Raw genomic sequence first — 26,345 nt, 5'->3', positions numbered from 1 at the left:
TTTCTTTCTTTTGGTTTACACCACATGCACAAATCTAAACACTTCACATGCATTTATGTTTCCGTTTTGCAATTCTTTTCATCACATTTTTTTTTTGTTTTTCTTTTCTTTTCTTTGCAACGTGGGCTGGTTAAATGCACACATTCACCATGCATCTTATGTGCACCACATGCATGTGCCACATGTATGTGTAAGCTATGATGCATGCATGGCTACTTGTGTGTGCGTGAGAGGTATGTATGTGATGTGTTTGGTGTATGTGTGTGGTTGTGATGTATTCAATGGTGCATAAGTGTATGATGTGGATGGATGAACAGATTAATGTATGCATAGATGGATGGATAGATATATGCAGATGAGTTATTATACGATCGAGCTAGACTCCAAGGTATAGTTGTGGATGGACGGGTAGGATTGTGGGTGGCGATATGACCGATATGATGGATGGTCAGTTCAGATGCAAAGGCTAGTGTTCCAATGATTTTCAACATATGGATGGTTAGATGGTTGTATCGTTGGGTGGATGGTTAAATATATGGTTGAATTTATTAGTTAATGAATAGTTGGATTAGATATGTCCAAATCAATGGTTGAGATTGAACTAATTGATCTTGTAGATCGACGGTCATATCGGACTAATTGGGTATGTCGATCATTGGTTAAAATTTGACAGTTAAGATTTATTTGGGTTGTTACATTCTACCCTCCTTAAAAGAAATTTCATCCTCAAAATTTACATACCTATTATGCGAATAGGTGAGGGTATTTTTCTTGGATCTCGGCCTCTCGTTCCCATGAAGCCTCTTCCTCAGTATGGTGACTCCATTGAACCTTGACTAACGGTATAACCCTGGATCGAATCACTTGGTCCTTCCGGTCAAGAATACGTACTGGGTGTTTGATGTATGAAGCGTCTTCTCGGATCTCTAATGGTCGCCAGTCTATAACATGAGAAATGTCTTGCTCATATTTCCTTAACATCGACACATGGAAAACATCATGAATACCAGACAAATGAGGTGGTAAAGTAAGCCTATATGCGACAACACCAACCCTCTCTAGAATCTCAAATGGACCTATATACCTTGGAGCCAACTTTCCCTTTTTACTGAACCTCATGATGCCCTTCATAGGAGAAATTTTTAAGAAGACGTGATCATAATCTCTGGTCCAAGCAAACTACCTTCTCCAACTTCTGTCCAACAATTTGGAGATCTATAAGGCCTCCCGTACAAAGCTTCATATGGCGCCATACCGATACTCGTCTGGTAGCTATTATTATAAGCGAACTCGATTAATGGTAAATGATCATCCCAACTCCCTTTGAAATTAAGCATGCAAGCTCGGAGCATGTCTTCAAGGATCTGATTCACTCGTTCAGTCTGTCCATCAGTCTGAGGGTGAAAAGCGGTGCTAAAATCAAGAGTGGTTCCCAATGCCTTTTATAAACTTCTCAAAAAACGAGACGTAAACCTAGAATCCCGATCGAATACGATAGATACAGGCACTCCGTGTAGTCTAACTATTTCTTTAATATAGAGTTTACATAATTCCTCTAGGGGATAGGTAGCACATATAGGAAGAAAATGTGCAGACTTAGTTAACTAGTCGACGATGACCCAAACTGCATCATGATTATTACGTGTCCGTGGTAATGAAATCCATGGATATGTGCACCCACTTCCACTTGGCAATTGGCAGTGGCTGTAACATCCCTGACGAATTCTGATGCTCTGCTTTCACCTGTTGACACGTGGGGCATTTGGCCACAAAATTAGCGATCTCCCTCTTCATATTATTCCACAAATATTACCTACACATATCGCGATACATCTTCATACCTCCAGGGTGGATTGTGAACTTAGTGTGGTGTGCCTCCTCCATAAGTTCCTTCTTTAATTCAGCTACATTTGGTACACATAATCTTCCTTGGAACCTTAATCCACCATTGGTACCAACTTTTCATTCTGACTTACCACCTTTTTCAGCTTCTATTACCTTAGTTTGCAGCCATGTGTCTTTTTGTTGAGCTTCTATAACCTTACTAATTAAGGAGGTTTGAATTACTAGATTAAAGAGACGAGCTACAGACATTCACAGATTTAATTGGACATCAAAAATCCTTTGTCGTATCTAACATCTTCTACCACTGGATTATGAGGTGAGCAATTACTCTGTGTGGCTTACAAATTAAGGAATCTACTGGGGTGCCTGATAATGTGGCTACTAAGGCGGTCGTCTACAAAAATGAGCAGAGTGACCCTCCATTCTGCACTTATAACATTTGCCTATAAATTTGTTCGTTGGTTGCGTAGGAGCTAAGGTATTTGTTACCATCATCTTCAACTTTGTGGAAGCATCGCTCTGTGCTTGAGATGTATTCGGTGCAGCCCTAACATTGCTCTTCACTTCTCTCTTCTGGTTACGACTTTTTCAGAATTCTTCGTTGTCTCGCTCTATCATTAGAGCCCGTTCTACTATATTGGCATATAATCTAAGCTTAAGTGGAGTCAACTTTTTACGAATTGACCCTCTCAGACCTCGCTCAAACTTCTTAGCTTTGCGAGCTTCATTCTGAGTCATAAATGGGGCAAAACGGGATAATTCAGTAAATTTAGACTCATACTAGCCTACAGTCATCTCCCCCTATTCTAAGCTTATGAATTCCTTTGCTTTCTACTCCCGTACACACTCAAGAAAGTATTTCTCATTGACCTTCTCATAGAACATATCCCATGTCTCTTCAATTGTTCTAGCAATTGTCTCCCACTAGTGGTCGACCTCTCCCTCTAACATGAAAACCGCAAGTGTAACCTTCTGCTCCTCATCACATCCTAAAATAGTGAATATCTTCTCTATTTGCTTTTTCCACTTTTCTGCCTCCATAGGGTCCGACAAACCCTCAAAAGTAGGTAGCTTCAATCTCTTAAATTTCTCTATTAAGCCCCCAATGCCATCCTGCACAACTTGGGCGGCTCCTCTATTATCACGATGAATGTGTTATCTAAGAATGGCTGCCATGTCGCCTAAAGCACAAAAAACCCCATCCAGTGATTAGCCACTTTCGGTGGTCCCTGTTGTGGCTGCCACAGGACTGGCTCTACCTCTACCTCTATTTTCACGCTAGCTCCCAGACATGTTCTAAATCAAACAATAAGCTTTAGATATCGCATAAGGATGGATCACTAAAAGACAATACTATAAGTCAAGTTTTGATCACAACAACACTCGAAGGGGATATATCCTAATTTTCAAAGTGACTAAGTTTTCAAGTAAAACCCTAGGACCACAATGATTCTAAACTTAACTCTGATATCAATCTGTCACGCCCCAAAATCCGGCACCTGGGTATGTAAGACCCGTGTCCTAATCCGTACTGTTCCGTTAGCTTCCGCGGTCCTTCCGGTCAAATTTCGGCAACCTTCGCACCGTATTCGGTATTTGCGCACGATCCTAAGCCAGGTCCCGCGCACCGACGTCGGCTTGATCTGAAAGTTGAATCATAGCGACCGCGTCGTCGCCGCGGTTCCAACGCCGTGCGCACCGAACCGATACCCAGGTAAGAAGATGCCGATCAGCGTTTATTCCGAAGAAACACCGCGCGTTGCGGATTTTGAGGGAATCTCTACACAATTAGTCCCACTAATTAACCATAAATGCAACCATACCTCAAAGTACTTCACCCATTCCCTCTTTTTCCAAAAGTCCACCATCTTTCCACCTCACCATTCCTCTTTTTCTCATTTTCAACCTCAACCATCCCTCTTCTCCACCAATTTCAAACTAAACCATACCCCTCATCACTCCTTTCTTACAACCATCATTCCACCCATCCCTCCATCCATTATTTCTACCTCTCCCTCTCATTCTCTAGTAATTTTTCCAAATTCCATGAGAAATTTCACACATCCAACACTCCCTCTCAACTTCAAGTGTGGCCCACCCTCTCATTTCTAATCTCAACCATTCATCTTTCATCAATCTCCATTAAAAGTGAAGGTAAGGAGCTAAGGAGTCCAAGGGAGCAAGGAGAAGGAAGATAAGGTGGGTGATTTTCCATTAATTTAAATTTTAGGGCCCACTTATTGGTGGGACCCATTTGGATGTATGTGATTTAATCAAGAGGGCCCATAGTGGCGGGGTTCCTCTATCTCACCATGTATCTCTCTCTTTATCTCTCTCTCATTCTTTCCTTGTAATGTTGTGGATCCCACCGATATGTGTTACATCTCCCCCGTCCATCTACATCAGACGGTGTGGCCCACTCTATTATAGGTGATGATCCACACCCCCCTACTGTTGGGATGGGTCCAATGCATCTTTTTATATGTATATATATATATATATATATGTATGTTATATATTATATAATATATGTATATAATATATAATATAATATGTACTTATATATATATACAATATAAGATAAATATTAAATGTATATGTATATATATATATTTGTGGGCCACATTCACGTGGGACCCACTACATTTCTGTGAATATATACAAATCGTCCAGCGTCCCTGGACGCTGGACGTTGCAACAATGGACTTTATAAAAAAAAAAAAAAGGAAAGGGAGTGGTGGGCCACTCATGCAGGCCCCACCTTGATGTATATGTAAGATCCAAACCGTCCATATTGTTCCTCAACTCATTTTAGGCGTTGAGCCGAAAAATGAAGTTGATCCCATTTTCTGGCGGGCCGTACCATAGGAAACAGTGTTCCTACCTTCGGTTTACTCCCTAAGGCTCCTGCATATCAAAAATAGCCCGATATTGGACTCTATGGGCTTGTATCAAGCCATAGGGACCCATGGCTGGAGTGGATCTTGCGGATGTGGGCCCCGTCTATGAAAATCCGCAAAAAAATCAAATTTTCAAAAAAAAAAAAAACAAAAGAGAGACAAGGGAGGCAGCAGCGCCATCACGCCAGCCGCGGGCGGACGGACGGACGGTCGGGCTGGGCTCACGGCCCAGCTGTGGGCCCCATCTTGATGTGTTTCGACGATCAACACCGTGAGTTTGATGAGTACCCTCAGTCCACGCGTCCACGTCAAAAATCAGCCTTATACGGGACACAGGTGGGCCACACCATCTGAAATCATATGAAGACATGTCTAAACATATAAAAGCACTTGGTGGGGCCTACCTGAGTTTTGGATGCAAGTGAAACTTGATTTGGACCCTTAAAATTGTGGGACACACACAATGAATGGGCTGGATTGGGAATCACATCTCGGTGGGCCCTAAAACAAAAAAAAAAAAACATATAATAAAAAAAAAAAAAAAAAATTTTAAAAAAAAGCAGCAGCGCTGCTGCTGCTGAGTGACGAGCGGACGGATTGGCTGGGGGTCACGGCCCCAGCTGTGGGCCCCACCTTGATGCATATCTCCCATCCAAACCGTACATTTGATGGGTCCCCACATTTCCTCTGTCCATGCCAAAATTCAGCTGTATATGGAACTCCGGTGGGCCACATCATTTAAAATCATGTGAAGTCATGCCTAAAATATATAAAATCGTTGGTGGGGCCTACCTGAAATTGGGATACGACTAAAACTTGGTCTGTACCCTCAGCCAAGTGGGACACACACAATGAACGGGCTGGATTTGTGGACCACATCACAGTGGGCCCCCAATCATGACCCTATGAACGGTTTAAAAAAAAAATAATAATAATAATAATAAATAAAATAATCATAATAATAATAATAAAAAAAAAAGAAGGGGTTCCGCGTGACCCTGTGGCAGGTTGGATGGCAGCAGACATCAATGTGGGCCCTACCCTCCTATGGTCCACGTGGACTGTTTGGATGGCAAACAAACATTTCAGTGGGCCTTACCCAAGGTCCAAGTGACCTTATGAATAGGATGGATTTCAAATAAATATTATGGTGGGCCCTAGGCCCACATGATGAAGCCATATTGATGTATTTCTGGCCGTTGGGGAGGCCCACCTTGATATATATATATGAGGCCCATGAGATTAGGCCCATTCGACGTATTGGTGGCCCGTTGTCGAGGCCCACTCTGATATGTATAAGGCCCATGTTACGAGACCCATTGTGATGTTTTCAAAGGCCCATGGAGTATGACCCATTGCAATGTACATGAGGCCATTGATGCGGCCCACTTGACTTATATAAGGCCCATATGAGGCAGCCCACTTAATGAACCTAAGGCCGTTGGGACGAGGCCCAATAAGATTTATGTGATTCATGGAAGGCTATTCCTTGGGAGCGGTGTTGGTTTGACGTCCACATTGATAATGTTGGTTAAATGTCCGCATTATAGCTCTCCCTAAGGCCCACTGATAGGCCCAAAATTATGGTAAGAAGGCCGCCCAGGGCCATCTCCATTATATCCAGAGCCCATCTCTTTATTCATGTTTAGTATAGATCCATGATTCATGATCATTCGCACCATATGTATGCCTGATGTGAGGAGTGACCGATCATAGCATATACCTTTGGATAGACTGTTTATGGGCTCCCTGATAGGCGGAGTCGCCTCATATAAGTGCATGGTATATACAGGACTGTTGCATGACTGATAGTGTGACTCATGCACTTGCATTTGTGTGATTGTAGTTACTGTATGCCCTAGTGACATCAGGGCCATAGCCTCCATAGACACATCGTGGATGGCTGGGTTGGATACCGGAAATATTTGGTTCTAGCATAGGGGCGCCATAGACGTCCCTGGGTGAAAATCCCTAAACCCGATGGTACCAGAGGATGACTCCAATGTCGAGACCAAGTGGATATATGAGCGCACGAGGGCCGAATACCAGGAGGCCGCGTCTCCCACTGTGTCGTGGTCGGTTGGAAAGGAGTGTGGCCTTACTCGCCCAAGGGTAGGGGGCAATACTAGGCTGAGTTTGACCAGCTCGTGAATGGGTCCGCTATCGACGTGCCGGATAGGTATTGGCAGACTATTGATCAGGCGGATAGTGAGGTTTCTTACGCTTACTTGGACTGTGCGGCTAGGAGAGCGACAGTGCCATTTGGAGTGTATTGGACCCCGGTGATTATCCAGAATGAGAACTGTACTGTTACATGATGAGGATTGGCATGCTTGAGTTGCATCTCGCATCGCATGGCTGTGTTATGGCCGACAGCATTCATATCTTGCACCGCATAGCCTTGGTACGGCTAATTGCATTCATGTGCTCATCACCATGATTCCGCATCACTCTGACCTTGCATTTTGAGCACGTTTATATTGCGCACACACTCACACCACCCTCTAAGCTTTCTATAAGCTTATGCACGATTGATGCGTGCAGGTGACGCCAGGACGCAGTCGCAGCCTTAGTCTCGCCATAGTTGGACCGTGCAGGCGAGCTTTGGAGTTTTGTTTCTTTGGTTACATTGTATTTTTCCCTTTCTATCGCATTGTACTCAAAAGTTTTTGATCATAGTGGATTTTGTGGTGGTGTTCTTGTGGTTATTGTTTGTGGGTTATGCTTTTGTTATGCTCATTATGAATCAGACTAATGATTTGAAACCCTCCTTGTGGTATCCCAGGATCGGAACCTGGTAAATGGGTGCCGGGATCCGAGAATGGGGTTCTACGGAGGCTGTCGGCGCCGGATTCGGCGATCGGGAATTTTGTGATCCCGGTTTCCGAGTTCGGGGCGTGACAGAAGTTGGTATCAGAGCATAACTCGGGAATAACCAATAACAACATTACATGTCTGCTATGAATGATTAAGTCTTAAGTTCGGATAGCCTAGCGATCTTTTATTACAGACCCTTAACGAGCGTACCTTCGAGAGTTTTCAAAGTTGATAGGCACCTTCGCTCTTTCCTGTAGGACATGGCGCGTAGGAGAGTGACCCGATCGACTCCCGCACCACCTGAGACTTCAGCTCCACCACCTGCGGCTCCCGCATTACCACCTACGACCCCTGCTCCACCACCAGAGATTCCTACTGCCCAGCCTGAGGATGTCGCTCCTTTACCAGAGATTCATACCGCCCATCCTGAGGATGCTACACCTCCACCAGAGACCGGTGCGGATCCGACCGTATCCGTGAGTGCTTCTCAGTTGCAGCAGATGCTGCAGGCTGTGACGGCCGCACTTCAGGGGCAGAGTAGACATCCGGTTGTTTCACCGGCCCAGGCAGAGCAGGAGCGCGCGAGTGCCCTACTTCGAGAGTTCCGACAGTTTGATCCTCCACGATTCCAGGGCGAGCCAGATCCGACAGCAGCTGAGAGGTGGCGCTCCGATGTGGAGAAGATTTTTGATACCATGTCATGTACGACCGAGCAGCGAGTTCGGTTGGCGGTGTTTCTTTTTCAGGGCGAGGCCGAGCACTGGTGGACCTCGGTTACCCTTATCGCAGGACCTGACTACGTCTGGACATGGGATGATTTTGTAGACCGATTCGAGGAGCAGTACTTCCCTGACCACATTCGACGCCAGAGGGCACTAGAGTTCGAGACTTTGGTGCAGGGAGATATGACCGTTTCGTGGCGCTATCGAGGTTTGCGCCATATATGGTTGATGATGAGGGGCGGAAGGCCCGCCGTTTCGAGAGCGGCTTACGTTACGGTCTTCGAGGCCGTGTGATTGGGCACGAGCTTCCGACCTTCCAGGCAGTAGTGCGGAGGGCTCAGATCTACGAGACAGAGTGGGCCGGCGCGCAGGCCGATAGAGATCAGAGGAAGGGTCAGAAGAGGCAGACCCCTTCCAGCAGCTCCCAGCAGCAGCGACGACCACAGAGGTATAAGAGCCACCCACCTGCTAGAGCACCAGCAGCCCCAGCAGCACGTCCAGCGCCACCCCAGCAGCCGTTTGCAGGGACTTGTTTTGGATGTGGTGGGACAGGGCATCGCTTGTCTGAGTGCCCTCGCCCTCATCTGCAGCAGTCGAGAGGATCACAGCAGCCTCACCTACATCCGCCGAGAGCACCACAGCAGCGACCTCAGCAGCAGCCTCCAGCGCAGCAGCGACCCCATCAGCAGCGACCGCAGCCACCTCAGCCGCCGAGACCTCAGCAGCAGCAGAGGCAGCAGTATAGGCCGCCGCAGAGGCAGCAGCAGCACCAGGGACCTCAGAGAGGACAGGCACCTCCCCAGCCAGCTCAGGCTAGGTTCTACGCGGCTCAGCAGGACCCGCAGTCATCCGGAGGAGTCGTCGAGGGTATACTTCCCGTCTCTTCATCCATCGCACGAGTATTATTTGATTCTGGCGCTTCTCACTCATTCATGTCCGAGGGTTTCTGCCGATCGACTGGATGGCAGACAGAGTCTACTAGTGAGGGATTGACCGTATCGACGCCCTTGGGGAGGACCGCAGTATTGGGCCGTTTCTGTCCATCTTGCCCGGTTCTTGTCGGTGATATCTTTTTGCCTGCTGACTTGTTTGTGCTGCCGATGACAGATTTCGACGTTATCTTGGGCATGGATTGGCTTGCTGAGTATCACGCTATCTTGGACTGTTCTGCGAGGACAGTCACATTCTGCATACCAGGCTTGCCGCAGTTCCAGTTCATCGCTGAGCCCCGAGGAGAGCCGTTATCTTGCCTGATGTCCTGCGCCGTCGAGGAGCCTATTGCCTTGTGTATTGATCAGTGGCCGGTTGTCTGCGACTTCCCCGACGTGTTCCAGGAGATTCCCGGATTGCCTCCTCGCCGTCATATTGAGTTCCAGATCGATCTTGTGCCCGGTACCGCGCCTATCTCGAAGGCCCCGTACCGTATGGCACCGATGGAGTTGCGTGAGCTGCAGCGTCAGTTGGACGAGTTGCGTGAGTTGGGATTTATTCGTCCGAGCAGTTCGCCTTGGGGAGCGCCGGTACTCTTCGTTAGGAAGAAGGATGGCTCGTTGAGGCTCTGCGTAGATTACCGCGAGCTCAACCGGGTCACGATTAAGAACAGATACCCGCTCCCGAGGATAGACGATTTATTTGATCAGCTGCAGGGTGCACAGTTCTTTTCGAAGATTGACCTGCGTTCTGGATATCATCAGATTCGTGTCCGAGAGGAGGATATCCCGAAGACAGCCTTCAGGACGCGCTACGGTCATTTTGAGTTTCAGGTTATGTCCTTTGGACTGACCAATGCACCCGCGGTCTTCATGCAGTTGATGAACGAGGTCTTTCGTCCATATCTCGATCAGTTTATTGTGGTCTTCATCGACTATATTCTGATATATTCGAGGACCCGTGAGGACCATATGCAGCATTTGGAGATCGCCTTGCAAACCCTCCGTGCCCACTAGCTATATGCGAAGCTGGAGAAGTGTGAGTTCTGGCAGGAGGAGGTGAGATTCCTCGGTCACGTGGTGACGAGGGAGGGTGTCGCAGTGGACCCCTCGAAGGTTGAGGCAGTGCGTCAGTGGGGTCAGCCCACGACTGCGTCCGAGATCCGTAGTTTCCTTGGTTTAGCGGGATATTATCGGCGTTTCATTGAGGGCTTCTCCCGTATTGCAGCCCCGTTGACTAGGTTGACTCGGAAGGGCGCAGAGTTTATTTGGAGTGATGCCTGTGAGCGAGCATTTATGGAGCTGAAGGACCGTCTGACGTCCGCTCCTGTCCTCACTCTTCCCTCTGGGAGTGATGGATTCGTGGTATTTACCGATGCTTCGCGTATTGGATTGGGTGCTGTCCTGATGCAGCACGGTAGACCTGTAGCATTTGCGTCTCGTCAGCTCAAGGTTCATGAGCTGAACTACCCCACGCACGATTTGGAGCTGGCAGCAGTTGTCTTCGCACTGAAGGTGTGGAGACACTATCTCTATGGGGTTAGGTTCGAGCTCTTCTCCGACCACAAGAGCTTGAAGTATCTATTTTCTCAGTCTGAGCTGAATATGAGACAGAGACGCTGGATGGAGCTTCAAGGATTATGATTTTGACCTCCGGTACCACCCGTGCAAGGCGAATGTGGTGGCGGATGCCCTTAGCCGTCAGCCACGAGGCCCAGTGGCACATATGATGATTCAGGAGTGGAAGATGCTCGAGGATATAGCGAGTACGACTTTGATTTTGGTCTCCATTTTTCTATCGTGCAGTTATCGAGCCTGCCGATTCAACCCTCTCTTGTCGCAAGGGTGATCGAGGCTCGCAGACAGATGAGTCGTTACAGGATTACCGAGCGGATGCGGCATCTGAGATTAGACAGATTGGCAGATTGGTGCCGATGGTGGACTTCGCTTTAGAGGCCGATTGTGTGTCCGGATATTCCCGAGTTGCGCAGAGATCTTATGACCGAGGCACATCGATCGCGATTTTCTAAAACCACCGGCTCGACGAAGATGTACCGTGATATGAGGCGACAGATATTGGGCGAGGATGAAGCGCCAGATTGCCGGTTTGTGGCCGAGTGTGACACATGCCGGCGTGTCAAGGCCGATCATCGAGAGCCCCTGGTCTATTGCAGTAGTTGAGCGTCCGACGTGGAAGTGGGAGCACGTATCCACAGATTTTATTATGGGTTTGCCGAGGACTCGGCGGTCATGATGCCATCTGGGTTGTCGTCGACCGTCGCGAAGTCGGCACATTTTCTTGCGATTCGTGCGACTTGGCCCTTGGACCGGCTTGCGAGGTTATTCCTTGAGGAGATTGTGAGGCGCACGGCGTACCGGTCTCGATCGTTCGACCGAGACCCGAGGTTCACGTCTCGATTCGGAGGAGCTTTGAGAGCTATGGGCACGATTTGCGGCTCGATCGCGTATCATCCGCAGATCGATGGCCCAGGCCGAGAGGGTCAACCAGATCCTTGAGGATATGCTTCGAACTGCGTGATTGACTTCGGTGGTAGCGGGAGAGCATCTGCGATTGGCGAGTTCGCATACAACAACAGTTCAGGCGACCATTGGCATGGCTCCTTTTGAGGCACTATATAGCAGACCGTGCAGATCTCCGAGTTGTTAGACCGAGGTTGGAGAGCGGCGTCTCCTAGGTCCCGAGCTTGTGCAGGAGACATCAGAGGTTATTGATACCATCAGGTAGAGGATGCGCACAGCTCAGAGCCGGCAGAAGAGTGTTGCTGATCGCCGGCGTCGTCCCTTAGAGTTTGATGTAGGGGACCATGTGTATCTCAAGGTCTCGCCCATGAAGGGCGTAGTTAGATTTGGAGAGAAGGGCAAGCTTGCCCCGAGATTCATAGGACCTTTCGAGATCACTGAGCGCATTGGCGCTGTGGCCTATCGGCTTGCCTTACCATCTCAATTGTCTGGCGTCCACAACGTTTTCCACGTCTCTATGTTGAGGAAATGTGGGTCAGACGTAGTTCCTGTTATTGACTGGCAGCCGTTGGAGGTTCGTGAGGACGCTTCTTACATCGAGCAGCCAGTTCGTATCCTTGATCGGAAGGAGCAGGTCCTCCGAACCAAGGTCATCCCCTTGGTGAAGGTTCAGTGGGGTCACCATTCTGTGGATGAGGCATCTTGGGAGCGCGAGGCTGAGATTCGAGAGCGCTATCCTCATCTCTTTGATGATTGATTGTATGTTGTATGTCATAGGTTGTCTCTGGTATTTATATGGCGATGCCTTGCTTCCTCTTCTATTATGATTTATGTTTTCTTGTGTTATTTGTTTAAATTTCGAGGATGAAATTTTTATTTGGAGGGGAGAGCTGTAAGACCCGTGTCCTAATCCGTACTGTTCCGTTAGCTTCCGCGGTCCTTCCGGTCAAATTTCGGCAACCTTCGCACCGTATTCGGTATTTGCGCACGATCCTAAGCCAGGTCCCGCGCACCGACGTCGGCTTGATCCGAAAGTTGAATCATAGCGACCGCGTCGTCGCCGCGGTTCCAACGCCGTGACTTGCGCACCGAACCGATACCCAGGTAAGAAGATGCCGATCAGCGTTTATTCCGAAGAAACACCGCGCGTTGCGGATTTTGAGGGAATCTCTACACAATTAGTCCCACTAATTAACCATAAATGCAACCATACCTCAAAGTACTTCACCCATTCCCTCTTTTTCCAAAAGTCCACCATCTTTCCACCTCACCATTCCTCTTTTTCTCATTTTCAACCTCAACCATCCCTCTTCTCCACCAATTTCAAACTAAACCATACCCCTCATCACTCCTTTCTTACAACCATCATTCCACCCATCCCTCCATCCATTATTTCTACCTCTCCCTCTCATTCTCTAGTAATTTTTCCAAATTCCATGAGAAATTTCACACATCCAACACTCCCTCTCAACTTCAAGTGTGGCCCACCCTCTCATTTCTAATCTCAACCATTCATCTTTCATCAATCTCCATTAAAAGTGAAGGTAAGGAGCTAAGGAGTCCAAGGGAGCAAGGAGAAGGAAGATAAGGTGGGTGATTTTCCATTAATTTAAATTTTAGGGCCCACTTGTTGGTGGGACCCATTTGGATGTATGTGATTTAATCAAGAGGGCCCATAGTGGCGGGGTTCCTCTATCTCACCGTGTATCTCTCTCTTTATCTCTCTCTCATTCTTTCCTTGTAATGTTGTGGATCCCACCGATATGTGTTACATCTCCCCCGTCCATCTACATCAGACGGTGTGGCCCACTCTATTATAGGTGATGATCCACACCCCCTACTGTTGGGATGGGTCCAATGCATCTTTTTATATGTATATATATATATATATATATATATATATATGTATGTTATATATTATATAATATATGTATATAATATATAATATAATATGTACTTATATATATATATATACAATATAAGATAAATATTAAATGTATATGTATATATATATATTGGTGGGCCACATTCACGTGGGACCCACTACATTTCTGTGAATATATACAAATCGTCCAGACGTTGCAACAATGGACTTTATAAAAAAAAAAAAAAGAAAGGGAGTGGTGGGCCACTCATGCAGGCCCCACCTTGATGTATATGTAAGATCCAAACCGTCCATATTGTTCCTCAACTCATTTTAGGCGTTGAGCCGAAAAATGAAGTTGATCCCATTTTCTGGCGGGCCGTACCATAGGAAACAGTGTTCCTACCTTCGGTTTACTCCCTAAGGCTCCTGCATATCAAAAATAGCCCGATATTGGACTCTATGGGCTTGTATCAAGCCATAGGGACCCATGGCTGGAGTGGATCTTGCGGATGTGGGCCCCGTCTATGAAAATCCGTAAAAAAAATCAAATTTTCAAAAAAAAAAACAAAAGAGAGACAAGGGAGGCAGCAGCGCTGACGCTGCTACTGCCATCACGCCAGCCGCGAGCGGACGGACGGACGGTCGGGCTGGGCTCACGGCCCAGCTGTGGGCCCCATCTTGATGTGTTTCGACGATCAACACCGTGAGTTTGATGAGTACCCTCAGTCCACGCGTCCACGTCAAAAATCAGCCTTATACGGGACACAGGTGGGCCACACCATCTGAAATCATATGAAGACATGTCTAAACATATAAAAGCACTTGGTGGGGCCTACCTGAGTTTTGGATGCAAGTGAAACTTGATTTGGACCCTTAAAATTGTGGGACACACACAATGAATGGGCTGGATTGGGAATCACATCTCGGTGGGCCCTAAAACAAAAAAAAAACATATAATAATAAAAAAAAATTTAAAAAAAAAGCAGCAGCGCTGCTGCTGCTGAGTGACGAGCGGACGGATTGGCTGGGGGTCACCTTGATGCATATCTCCCATCCAAACCGTACATTTGATGGGTCCCCACATTTCCTCTGTCCATGCCAAAATTCAGCTGTATATGGAACTCCGGTGGGCCACATCATTTAAAATCATGTGAAGTCATGCCTAAAATATATAAAATCGTTGGTGGGGCCTACCTGAAATTGGGATACGACTAAAACTTGGTCCCCTCAGCCAAGTGGGACACACATAATGAACGGGCTGGATTTGTGGACCACATCACAGTGGGCCCCCAATCATGACCCTATGAACGGTTTAAAAAAATAATAATAATAATAAATAAAATAATCATAATAATAAATAAAAAAAAAAAAGAAGGGGTTCCGCGTGACCCTGTGGCAGGTTGGATGGCAGCAGACATCAATGTGGGCCCTACCCTCCTATGGTCCACGTGGACTGTTTGGATGGCAAACAAACATTTCAGTGGGCCTTACCCAAGGTCCAAGTGACCTTATGAATAGGATGGATTTCAAATAAATATTATGGTGGGCCCTAGGCCCACATGATGAAGCCATATTGATATATTTTTGGCCGTTGGGGAGGCCCACCTTGATATATATATATGAGGCCCATGAGATTAGGCCCATTCGACGTATTGGTGGCCCGTTGTCGAGGCCCACTCTGATATGTATAAGGCCCATGTTACGAGACCCATTGTGATGTTTTCAAAGGCCCATGGAGTATGACCCATTGCAATGTACATGAGGCCATTGATGCGGCCCACTTGACTTATATAAGGCCCATATGAGGCAGCCCACTTAATGAACCTAAGGCCGTTGGGACGAGGCCCAATAAGATTTATGTGATTCATGGAAGGCTATTCCTTGGGAGCGGTGTTGGTTTGACGTCCACATTGATAATGTTGGTTAAATGTCCGCATTATAGCTCTCCCTAAGGCCCACCGATAGGCCCAAAATTATGGTAAGAAGGCCGCCTAGGGCCATCTCCATTATATCCAGAGCCCATCTCTTTATTCATGTTTAGTATAGATCCATGATTCATGATCATTCGCACCATATGTATGCCGATGTGAGGAGTGACCGATCATAGCATATACCTTTGGATAGGCTGTTTATGGGCTCCCTGATAGGCCGAGTCGCCTCATATAAGTGCATGGTATATACGGACTGCATGAATGATAGTGTGACTCATGCACTTGCATTTGTGTGATTGTAGTTCTGTATGCCCTAGTGACATCAGGGCCATAGCCTCCACAAAAACATTGTGGGTGGCTGGGTTGGATACCAAAAATATTTGGTTCTAACATATGGGCGCCATAGATGTCCCTGGGTGAAAATCCCTAAACCCGATGGTACCAGAGGATGACTCCAATGTCGAGACCAAGTGGATATATGAGCGTACGAGGGCCGAATACCAGGAGGCCGCGTCTCCCACTGTGTCGTGGTCGGTTGGAAAGGAGTGTGGCCTTACTCGCCCGAGGGTAGGGGGCAATACTAGGCTGAGTTTGACCAGCTCGTGAATGGGTCCGCTATCGACGTCTCGGGTAGATTGGCAGACTATTGATCAGGCGGATAGTGAGGTTTCTTACGCTTACTTGGACTGTGCGGCTAGGAGAGCGACAGTGCCATTTGGAGTGTATTGGACCCCGGTGATTATCCAGAATGAGAACTGTACTGTTACATGATGAGGATTGGCATGCTTGAGTTGCATCTCGCATCGCATGGCTGTGTTATGGCCGACAGCATTCATATCTTGCACCGCATAGCCTTGGTACGGCTAATTGCATTCATGTGCTCATCACCATGATTCCGCATCACTCTGACCTTACATTTTGAGCACGTTTATATTGCGCACACACTCACACCACCCTCTAAGCTTTCTATAAGCTTATGCACGATTGATGCGTGCAGGTGACGCCAGGACGCAGTCACAGCCTTAGTCTCGCCATAGTTGGACCGTGCAGGCGAGCTTTGGAGTTTTGTTTCTTTGGTTACATTGTATTTTTCCCTTTCTATCGCATTGTACTCAAAAGTTTTTGATCATAGTGAATTTTGTGGTGGTGTTCTTGTGGTTATTGTTTGTGGGTTATGCTTTTATTATGCTCATTATGAATCAGACTAATGATTTGAAACCCTCCTTGTGGTATCCCAGGATCGGAACCTGGTAAATGGGTGCCGGGATCCGAGAATGGGGTTCTACGGAGGCTGTCGGCGCCGGATTCGGCGATCGGGAATTTTGTGAGCCCGGTTTCTGAGTTCGGGGCGTGACAGGGTATATCCGACCCCGATTCCGTACCTGCAAGCATGACTTATGTTTTGTATGTTTACATTTCATATTTCACACATATATTGACAAAATAACCTCATTCATAAAATATAACAATCTAAAAATTGAATAATTAAACATTTATTTAAAGAAAAATGTCTATGTTCCAACTATTCAAGAGTATCATCAAACACATGTCATCGAAATGTTGTCATACAAAATGTTCATTACACTTATTTAGAAAATGGTAAAGAAACAAAAATAAATAAAAGAAAATCTCTTTAAGTTCCTTCATGTGATCCCGATCCTGAAATTGTAAAAACCCAACAAGGTAAGCTGCGAAGCCTAGTGAGTAATCTCAACACATGTTTCAAAATAATCTCATGTAATATGAATAAAAATGTATAAAAAAATATAATACATATTTAGGCAAAACAACAAATGAGGAGATTTAATAAACAAAATGTTTCAATGTAAATTTCAAAGAAAAATGGATGAATGAAATCAACATATGTTATACTCCATAATAACATGTGCGGTTTATTCTTTTTAATACTAGGGCCAGTTTACATCGGTTGGCCAACACCCGCACCAACATAACACCTAGCCTGGCAATGGGAACCTCTTGCATGATATGCTCACCCATCTAAAAGGCACTTGGTGAGGGACCCATTTGTACGTTAGCTGGTCAGACTACTACTCTACCGAACCTGGCAGTGGGAACCTTTTGCAATGTTGACATGCTCACCCACTCAAAGGGTATGGTAGAGGTTCCAAAAGGTACCAATTGGGTTTCTGGGACTTTCAACCCAAGGGTCTTGATCGCCCCACCTATTTATGCTTTAGGGATTTTCAACCCAGAGGACTTGATCACCTTACCTATTTTCTGCTGTTTCATAACTATTTTAATGATGCATGATTTTAATATTACATAAATCAAATATTTATAAAAACATTTAACGACTCCTATTGATCAATTCATAATACGTGATGTGCACAATTTATTAAATTTAAAACAAAATTGTTAATCAATGTAAATTGCATATACATGATTAAAGTTCTAAAAAAAATAAAATAAATTAATAATAATAAAAAGTAACATGCAATATAATTTATTTGATTTAAGAATCCAAAATTTATAAACTCAAGATTTTTGCAATAATATCATGTCAATTAAAATAAAGACAACTGAACAACAAAAAATAAAATGACATGTTTAAAACTATAGTAAGCAATTAAAACAAATAATAAAAATTAAACAAACAACAATATATATAAGATGGGCAAGTAAGATCTAATTATTTGAATGAATGAAAAATTAAATAATAAAAAAAATAATTTTTTTAAAATATCAAGTGAGAGAAAACTCACTTTTCTTAAAAAATTATTTTCTTTTCTTTTCTTCCTCTCTCTACCTTTTTCTCTCTCCTCCTTTTTTCTTCCTTTTTCTCTCTTCTTTCTCTCTCTTTCAAACATAAATAACCAACCAGCAACTCTCTTCTTCTTCTTTTTTTTTCTCTCTCTCTTCCCTCTCTCTCTTCTCTCTCTCCTCACTCTTCTCACGTCACACCACATCCCACTTCTCTTCCATTGATCCTTATTTATAAGGATAACATCTCACGTGTGCTATTAATGTCTTTTAAAATTTCAGTTTTCTCTTGTTTTTTTTTTTAAATCTTTGTACATCACATTTTTTTTCTTTCTTTCTTTTGGTTTACACCACGTGCACAAATCTAAACACTTCACTTACATTTGTTTCCGTTTTGTAATTCTTTTCATCCCATTTTTTTCCTTTTCTTTTCTTTGCAACGTGGGCTAGTTAAATGCACACATTCACCATGCATCTTATGTGCACCACATGCATGTGCCACATGTATGTGTAAGCTATGATGCATGCATGGCTACTTGTGTATGTATGTGTGTAGTTGTGATGTATTCAATGGTGCATAAGTGTATGATGTAGATGGATGGACGGATTAATGTATGCATAGATGGACAGATAGATATATGCAGATGAGTTATTGTACGATCAATGGCTAGACTCCAAGGTATATTTGTGGATGAACAAGTAGGATTGTGGGTGGCCATATGACCGATATGATGGATGGTCAGTTCAAATGCAAAGGCAAGTGTTCCATTGATTTTCAACATATGGACGGTTAGATGGTTGTATCGTTGGGTGGATGGTTAAATATATGGTTGAATTTATTAGTTAATGAATAGTTGGATTAGATATGTCCAAATCAATGGTTGAGATTGAACTAATTGATCTTGTAGATCGACGGTCATATCGGACTAATTGGGTACGTCGATCAATGGTTAAAATTTGACGGTTAAGATTTATTTGTCCACGATGGGTTGAGTATCTAGGATGATAAAATCTATTGGGTAGTAGAAATTATCAACCTGGACCAACACATCCTCAATTATCCCTCTCGGTACACAAACAGAGCGATCGACAAGTTGTAATGTGGTCTGGGTAGATTTTAATTCTCCCAGACCCAATTGTTCATAAACCAAGTATGGGATTAGATTTATGCTCACTCCTAAGTCAAGAAGTGCGTGCTCAATCTGGTAATTCCCAATTATACAAGCTATGGTTGGGCTATCAGGATCTTTGTATTTTTGTGGCATATCTTGCTTTAGGATGACACTTATTTTTTCTGTCAGAAAGATTTTCTTTTGAATATTTTGCCGTCTTTTGGTCGTATATAAGTCTTTCAAAATTTTGGCATATGAGGGTATTTGTTTAACGGCATCTAGTAGAGGAATGTTGACCTTCACTTATTTCAACACTTATAGAATGTCCTGAGAGTTAGAAAGAAGTTTTAGTGCAATCAATCGTTGGGGAAATGGGGCAATCGGCTTACTTTGAAGTCTTAGTTCTACCTTATGTGGAGCATCACTAGGTCTATCAGTCTCATCTACATTCTGGTCCTTAGGCTTCTCAGCCCTTATCGGAATAAATTTATTAATTATCTTCCCACTATTAAGAGTGGTGATAGACTTAGCTTGCTTCATTGGATTTGAAGAGCTTGGTTCACTAACTCCATATTATGGTTTAGGATTTGGGAGAGGTTGGGCTGGAAGCACCCTTCCCCAACTGTTAAGTGTGACTCTATCCTTTGAATAGAAGACGCAAGCGTTCCCAATGCTGATCTAATATCCTGAAATGCTTGTGCATTATTCTGATTGAGTAGCTCTTGGTCTTGAATGTTTTTTAGAACCAGGTCCTCTTGAGGTTTCCTTTAATCTAAAAATTGGTTAAGGATCCCTTGAGGTGTCACAGATTGTCCATTCCTTCAACTGAAATTTGGATGATTTCTTCAGCTGGAGTTGTAGGTATTTAAGGAGGTTCCTTTGAAAGACCTCTATTAGTTGTTTACGACATTCGACTGATCATTCAGTATTTCTTGAAAAGCAGGTATTATTTGACAATTTTCAGTTGTATAAATGTTGCAAGCACAAATACCGCAGGCAACTTCCTTATCCTTATCCTTCTTAAGTTCTATGGCTTCGAATTTCCTTGTGAGATTGGCCACTTTAGCTTTTATATCATCATCCTCTTTCAAAAAGTATATGCCACCCTTCTCCTCTGATTGCGTAAACTTATATGTGGTGCTAGGTTTTGGGGAGATGTCCAATGATTGTGCGAATTTAGCAAGTTTATCAAAGTAGTCCCGCACATCATCGACATTTCTGTTCATAAATTCCCTATTGCACATTGTCTCAACGAATTGGCACATGATATATGTCAGTCCTTCATGGAAGAAATTTGTTATACACCACGTTTCAAAACTATGTTGTGGGCATGAACTGACGAGATCCTTGAATCACTCTAAACATTGGAGGAATGTTTCATCTTCCTTTTGGGCGAAGTTCATGATCGACTTCCTGATAGTGTTCGTCTTATGATATGGAAAAAAAAATTCTTTATGAACTCCCTTATCATGTCATTCCATCTGCCAATAGATCGCGGACATAGTGAGTGCAACCATGTCTTAACTTTTTCTTTCAAGGAGAAAGGAAAGAGTTTTAGCTTGACCATGTCCTCAGATACATTACGAAAATATGAAGTAGCTATAATCTCATCAAACTCTTTCAAGTGTAGATATGGACTTTCAGATTCAAGTCCAAGAAACTTTGGAAGGAGTTGGATCACTTCTGGCTTGATATCCATGTTTCCTGTATTTTCTAGAAAAACCATGGATGAAGGTGTGCTCACCCCCACCGGTCGTAAATAGTCTCGTAAAGTTTGAGGTGGGGATGCTCGATGCACCTCATTCTCATCCTGGATTTTCTCAACCCTAGTTGAGGTGAATTTGGAGGTTGATTAGTCGGTTGATTGGCAGCCATAACTTTAGTTAACTCTATGGATCTCGAGTGGGGTCTAATCTTAGGATGGATAGATAACCCCCCAACCATTCCTCCTTCACTCAAGAGACGTCGAGTGTTATCACGAACCCACTTGAGCATGAAACACTCTCAGCCCTCAATTTCAAAATCTAACATAAATCTAAAAGGAAAGAGAGAAATAGAAAGAGAGATAATTAGAAAGAAGTTACCAAATTAGAAGTTTCTATATTAGGATCCTGCAGATGAAAAAGGAAAATAAATTAGTTTTTTTATAAAAAAAAGCAGCATAGTTTTTTTTTAAAAAAATTAAGAAAGTAAATTAGTTTCTAAAAACAAATTAGGAAAGTTTTTAATCCTAAATAGAAAGTAAATTAGTTTCTAAAAATAAATCAGAAAAACCCTAACCTAAAAATAGAAAGTAAACAAACCCTAATCGTAACTTAATTTCAAAACTAGTTAATCTAAGAAAATCGCAACCGTTAGTCCCCGGCAACGGCGTCAAAAACTTGTTCACAACCCCAAGTGTAGGGTTGCGATGTAGTAATAATCATGGTGAGACCAAGGTCGAATCCACAGGGACTAATCTTGGGTGTATTCTGAAAGTAACTAGAACTAGAACTGGAAGAAGATGTGAATCTAATTCTAACGTAATTAAGAGAGTAATTGTGATTAAAGTAATTAAAACTTAAGAATTCAAAGGTAGGAACTAAGGTTTTTAATAGGGTGATACTATTCTTGATTTAAGGACACAACTAGAATCAGAGTCCTATCTTATCCAGTTGGAAGATATAACAATTAAGATCAAAACTGAACTTCTAGGAGACAATGACAAATAACAGGGTATACCAATTCCACAACTAATCATAAGATAATTATGAAGATTAGAAGGGATTCCATCATCCAACCATCCCTAAGGGATGATGGAGAATAATAAGATTTCCTAATTGCACAATCTCAAAGCATGAAAAGAAAATACTCAAAGCTATTGTAGATCTATTGTAATTTATCACAATAAACCATTAAAAACTAAAAATATTCATTATAATCAAACTAGAATCAAAGAGAGTTCAACATAAACATGAATCAAAGCAATAGAAATATCCCATCACGCTACAAGCTTCACCTCTTAGCCCTAGTTAAGAGGTTTAGCCAACTATAGACATGATTGAATTAAAGACTCTTACATTAAATACGAAAACAACTAAGGAAGAAAAAGAAAAACTCTGGGCGACGGCTTCTCCACCCTTTTGCTCCACTCCTCAAACCCTAGAAGATACCTAGGAACATCCTAGGGACTCCTATTTATAGTTGTACAACTCCAACTTTCACACCAAGTTGGAAAAATTCGGAAACTGTCTCAAATTTACGCAGTCCGCGCAGAATTTACGTAACCTTAGACTAGTCGAGAATAGCCTTCGATTGATCAAGGATGACGGGAATTTAGAGGATTTTGATCGTTGGAGTTCGAGTTTCGACTAGTCGAGGAAGGTCTTAGACTGGTCGAAGCAGGACTTAGACTAGTCGAAGCAGGCAGATTTTTAGGGTTCTTTTTCTTCACTTTAAGTCTTCAATTCTCTTCATTCCTCACTTGGTTTTCTTGGATCTTTGGCATATGATTTCTTCATTCTTTGTCTCATAAGACTCATTTTTGACTTTGGTGATTCTTGAGCGTTAAATCCATGCTTTTAACATCATTTTCAATCCAAGCTCTAAATTTACCTTGCAACACAAACATGATTAAAATAGAACATTAAACATTATCATGTTCATAAAACCAAGTAATAAAATGGGGGATACTGTGCAATGTTTGACCCTCAACAGAGAGCAAAGCTATTCTAAAAAATGCCGAAGCATTGAGCAAATTTAAAGAAGAAGACAATATTGACAACTCATCGGATTATTTTAGCAAAGATTGCTTCCCTACAAAAGAGTGTTTGTCTAGTGAATTCATGACTACTGCGAACAAGCCAGGGGACGTGGTGACTGATTCATCAATTGGCCCCACGAAGAACAGAACCCTAGTTAGACTAATGAGATCGAGTCTGATACACTAAGGGACAAGGTTTCGGTAGTAGTATTATATTTGGTTCATTGCCACCAACAATATTTTATTATAACATTGTGCTTACTTTACAGTCTGAATTTTAGGCAAGATCTACTCAACCAAACACAACACCAATTGATGTGGAAGAATATGTTTCCCCATTTATTATTTAGCACGCTTCTTTCCCTTATGGTGCAGGGAAATAAGGCAATGTATCACATGCTGACACGATCACCGTAGCGACTGATGTGGCTACTGATAGATTAATTATTGAAGGACCCACCACTGACATGATGCAACACCTTAAGCCGTTATATATTTCAGATCATTTAGACAGATGTCCTGTAACCAGAATTTTAGTAGATAACGGAGCCGCATGAACTTGTTTCCAAAGAGAATGATGGTTAAATTGGGGAAGACCACAAATGATTTGATCCCTTTGAAAGTAATTGTCAACAATTTCGTCGGCAATGTTACTGACACACATGGTGTTCTGCTGGTCGATTTTACAGTAGGTACCAAGTCTTTTTTGGCACCGTTCTTTCTAGTTGACACTTCATCAAGTTACAATGCCCTATTAGGGAAAGATTGGATTCATTCTTTTGCATGCATTCCCTCTTCTCTTCACTAGTTTGTCATCTTTTAGAATCATAACAGGGTCGATCTTGTGTTAGCCGATAATAAGCCCTTTGTGGCCACATCAAATGCCAATGAAGCTTATTACTATGGTGAAGAAATAGGGTCCATCAGGTTCACTAGAAGGAATAAGTATGGACGGCCGACGAGTATTTCAATAAAGAAGAACCTAGGCAGTATAATTTAGGCTATAACTGTCCAGGAAGATGAAACCTAGACAAAGGGTTTAACCCTCTATCGGCCGACTATAAGTTGTATCATCAAAGAGTTACCATGATCGTGACAGCTAAAGGTGTATGTGCCTTGCTGATTTCATGGCCAGGATAAAGAGGCTTGAAGAGAGCCTATAAGGAAGTGATGAGGCATTTTTTATGAACTTGGTTGAATTGGGTAGATCAACCAAGAAAGATAGTTTTGATATAAAAGATTTACTAGAGGAAGTAGAAGAACGCTGACAGCAAGTCCAAGACTTGCTGGATGAAGTAAATCTAGGGACAAATCAGGATCCGAGGCTCGTATTTATAAGCAACCTGTTACGACCACCAAACGGGGTAAAATAATAAATTTGTTACAAGAATTTACAAACTGCTTCGCATGAGACTATCACGTCATGCCAAGATTGGACAGATCTTTACTTGAGCATAGGTTACTGACCAAATAAGGATATCGACTACATAAATAGCCTCCAAGGAGGATGATAACCAGAGTCACTCTCAAAGTCAAAGAAGAAATCAAATGGTTTTTAAAAGCTGAGTTTATTCAACTGATCAAATATGCAAAATGAATGTCAAATATGGTCCTAGTAATGAAGAAGATCGTTAAGATAAGAGTGTGTGTAGATCTCAGAAATTTAAATCTAGATACTCCTGTTCACAACCCCAACTGTAGGGTCATGACATAGTAATAATCTCAGTGAGACCGAGGTCGAATCCACAGGGACTGATCTTGTACGCTTCTGAAATTAACTAGAACTAGAACTAGATGAAGAACTAAAACTAAATCCGAATAATTGAAAGAGTAATCGTGATTAAAGTGATTAAAACTAACAAATTCAAATGTGGTAACTAGGGTTTCCAAGGATCCACTTGTATAGATCAGGGAGCCCTCTTACTTGATTAAAGTCACATGATTGGAATTGGAGTCCTATCCTATCCAATTGGAAGATATACAATTAAGATCAATTTAAACTTTCCTTGACCTAATTCTCAATGGAGGAGAACTGTGATAATTGGAAGAGATTCCATCACCAAACCATGCCCATGGGACGATGGCTAACAACAGGATTTACCAATCCCACAACCTCAAAATTAGAAAAAGAATATACTCAAAGCTATTGCAGATCTACTGTAAATTGAGTCACAATAAACCATTAAGAACTAAAAGTATTTCTTTAAAATCAAACTAGAATCAAAGAAGGTTCAACATAAACATAAATCAAAGTAAAACAAACATCCCATTATGCTACAAGCTTCACCTCTTAGCCCTAACTAAGAGGTTTAGCCAACCATAGACATAATCGAACTAAAATCTCTTAAGAAAAGCATAAAAATAACTAAGGAAAAGGAAGAAAAACTCTTGGCGACGGCTTCTTCACCCTTTTGTTTCATTCCTCAAACCCTAGAAGATGCCTAGGAACGTCCTAAGGACTCTTATTTATAGTTTTCCAACTCCAACTTTTGCACCGAGTTGGAAAAATTCGGAAACCACCTCAAATTTACGTAATCTGTGTGCTATCTACGTAACCTTAGACGAGTCGAGGAAAACCTTCAATTAGTCGAGGGCACCTTCGACTGGTTGAGAAAAGTCTTCGACTAGTCGAGGATCGCATGAAATTAAAAGTTCATGTTGCTGGAGTTCGAGTCGAGGAACCTTCGATTAGTCGAGTAGGAGCCTTAGACTGGTCGAAGGAGAGCTTAGACTGGTTGAAGCAGCCGGATTTTTAGGGTTCCTTTTCTTCGCTTCAAGTCTTCAATTTTCTTCATTCCTCACTTGGTTTTCTTAGATCTTTGGCATGTGAATTCTTCATTTTTAGTCTCATATGATCTATCCTTGCTTTGGTGATTCTTGAGCGTTAAATCCATGCTTTTAATATCCTTTTCAATCGAAGCTCTTAAATTCACCTTGCAACACAAATATAATTAAAATAGAATATTAAGCATTATCATGTTCATAAAATAAAGTAATAAATGGGGGATAATATGCAATATTTGACCCTCAACACAATCCCTAACCAACATTTTGCTAGTCCCGAGCAAAGTATGCAAAAAATATTTCGAAAACCATTGTATAATTTTCATAAGCTCGAGAGGTTTCAAAAACAATCCAAATAATAGAGTTTCAAAATACATCAATGTTGAGCATTATTCTCTCCTAAATTCTAGCATTTGGTAAACTTCATAATCAAGTTTAAAGCATTAAGCCTCTAATTAGAACTATTCCAAACACTGAGTTTCATGGGTGTATAA

Source organism: Magnolia sinica, chromosome 9 (genome assembly GCF_029962835.1).
Source record: "Magnolia sinica isolate HGM2019 chromosome 9, MsV1, whole genome shotgun sequence".
Lineage (NCBI taxonomy): Eukaryota > Viridiplantae > Streptophyta > Magnoliopsida > Magnoliales > Magnoliaceae > Magnolia > Magnolia sinica.
This window is presented reverse-complemented; position numbering follows the sequence as displayed.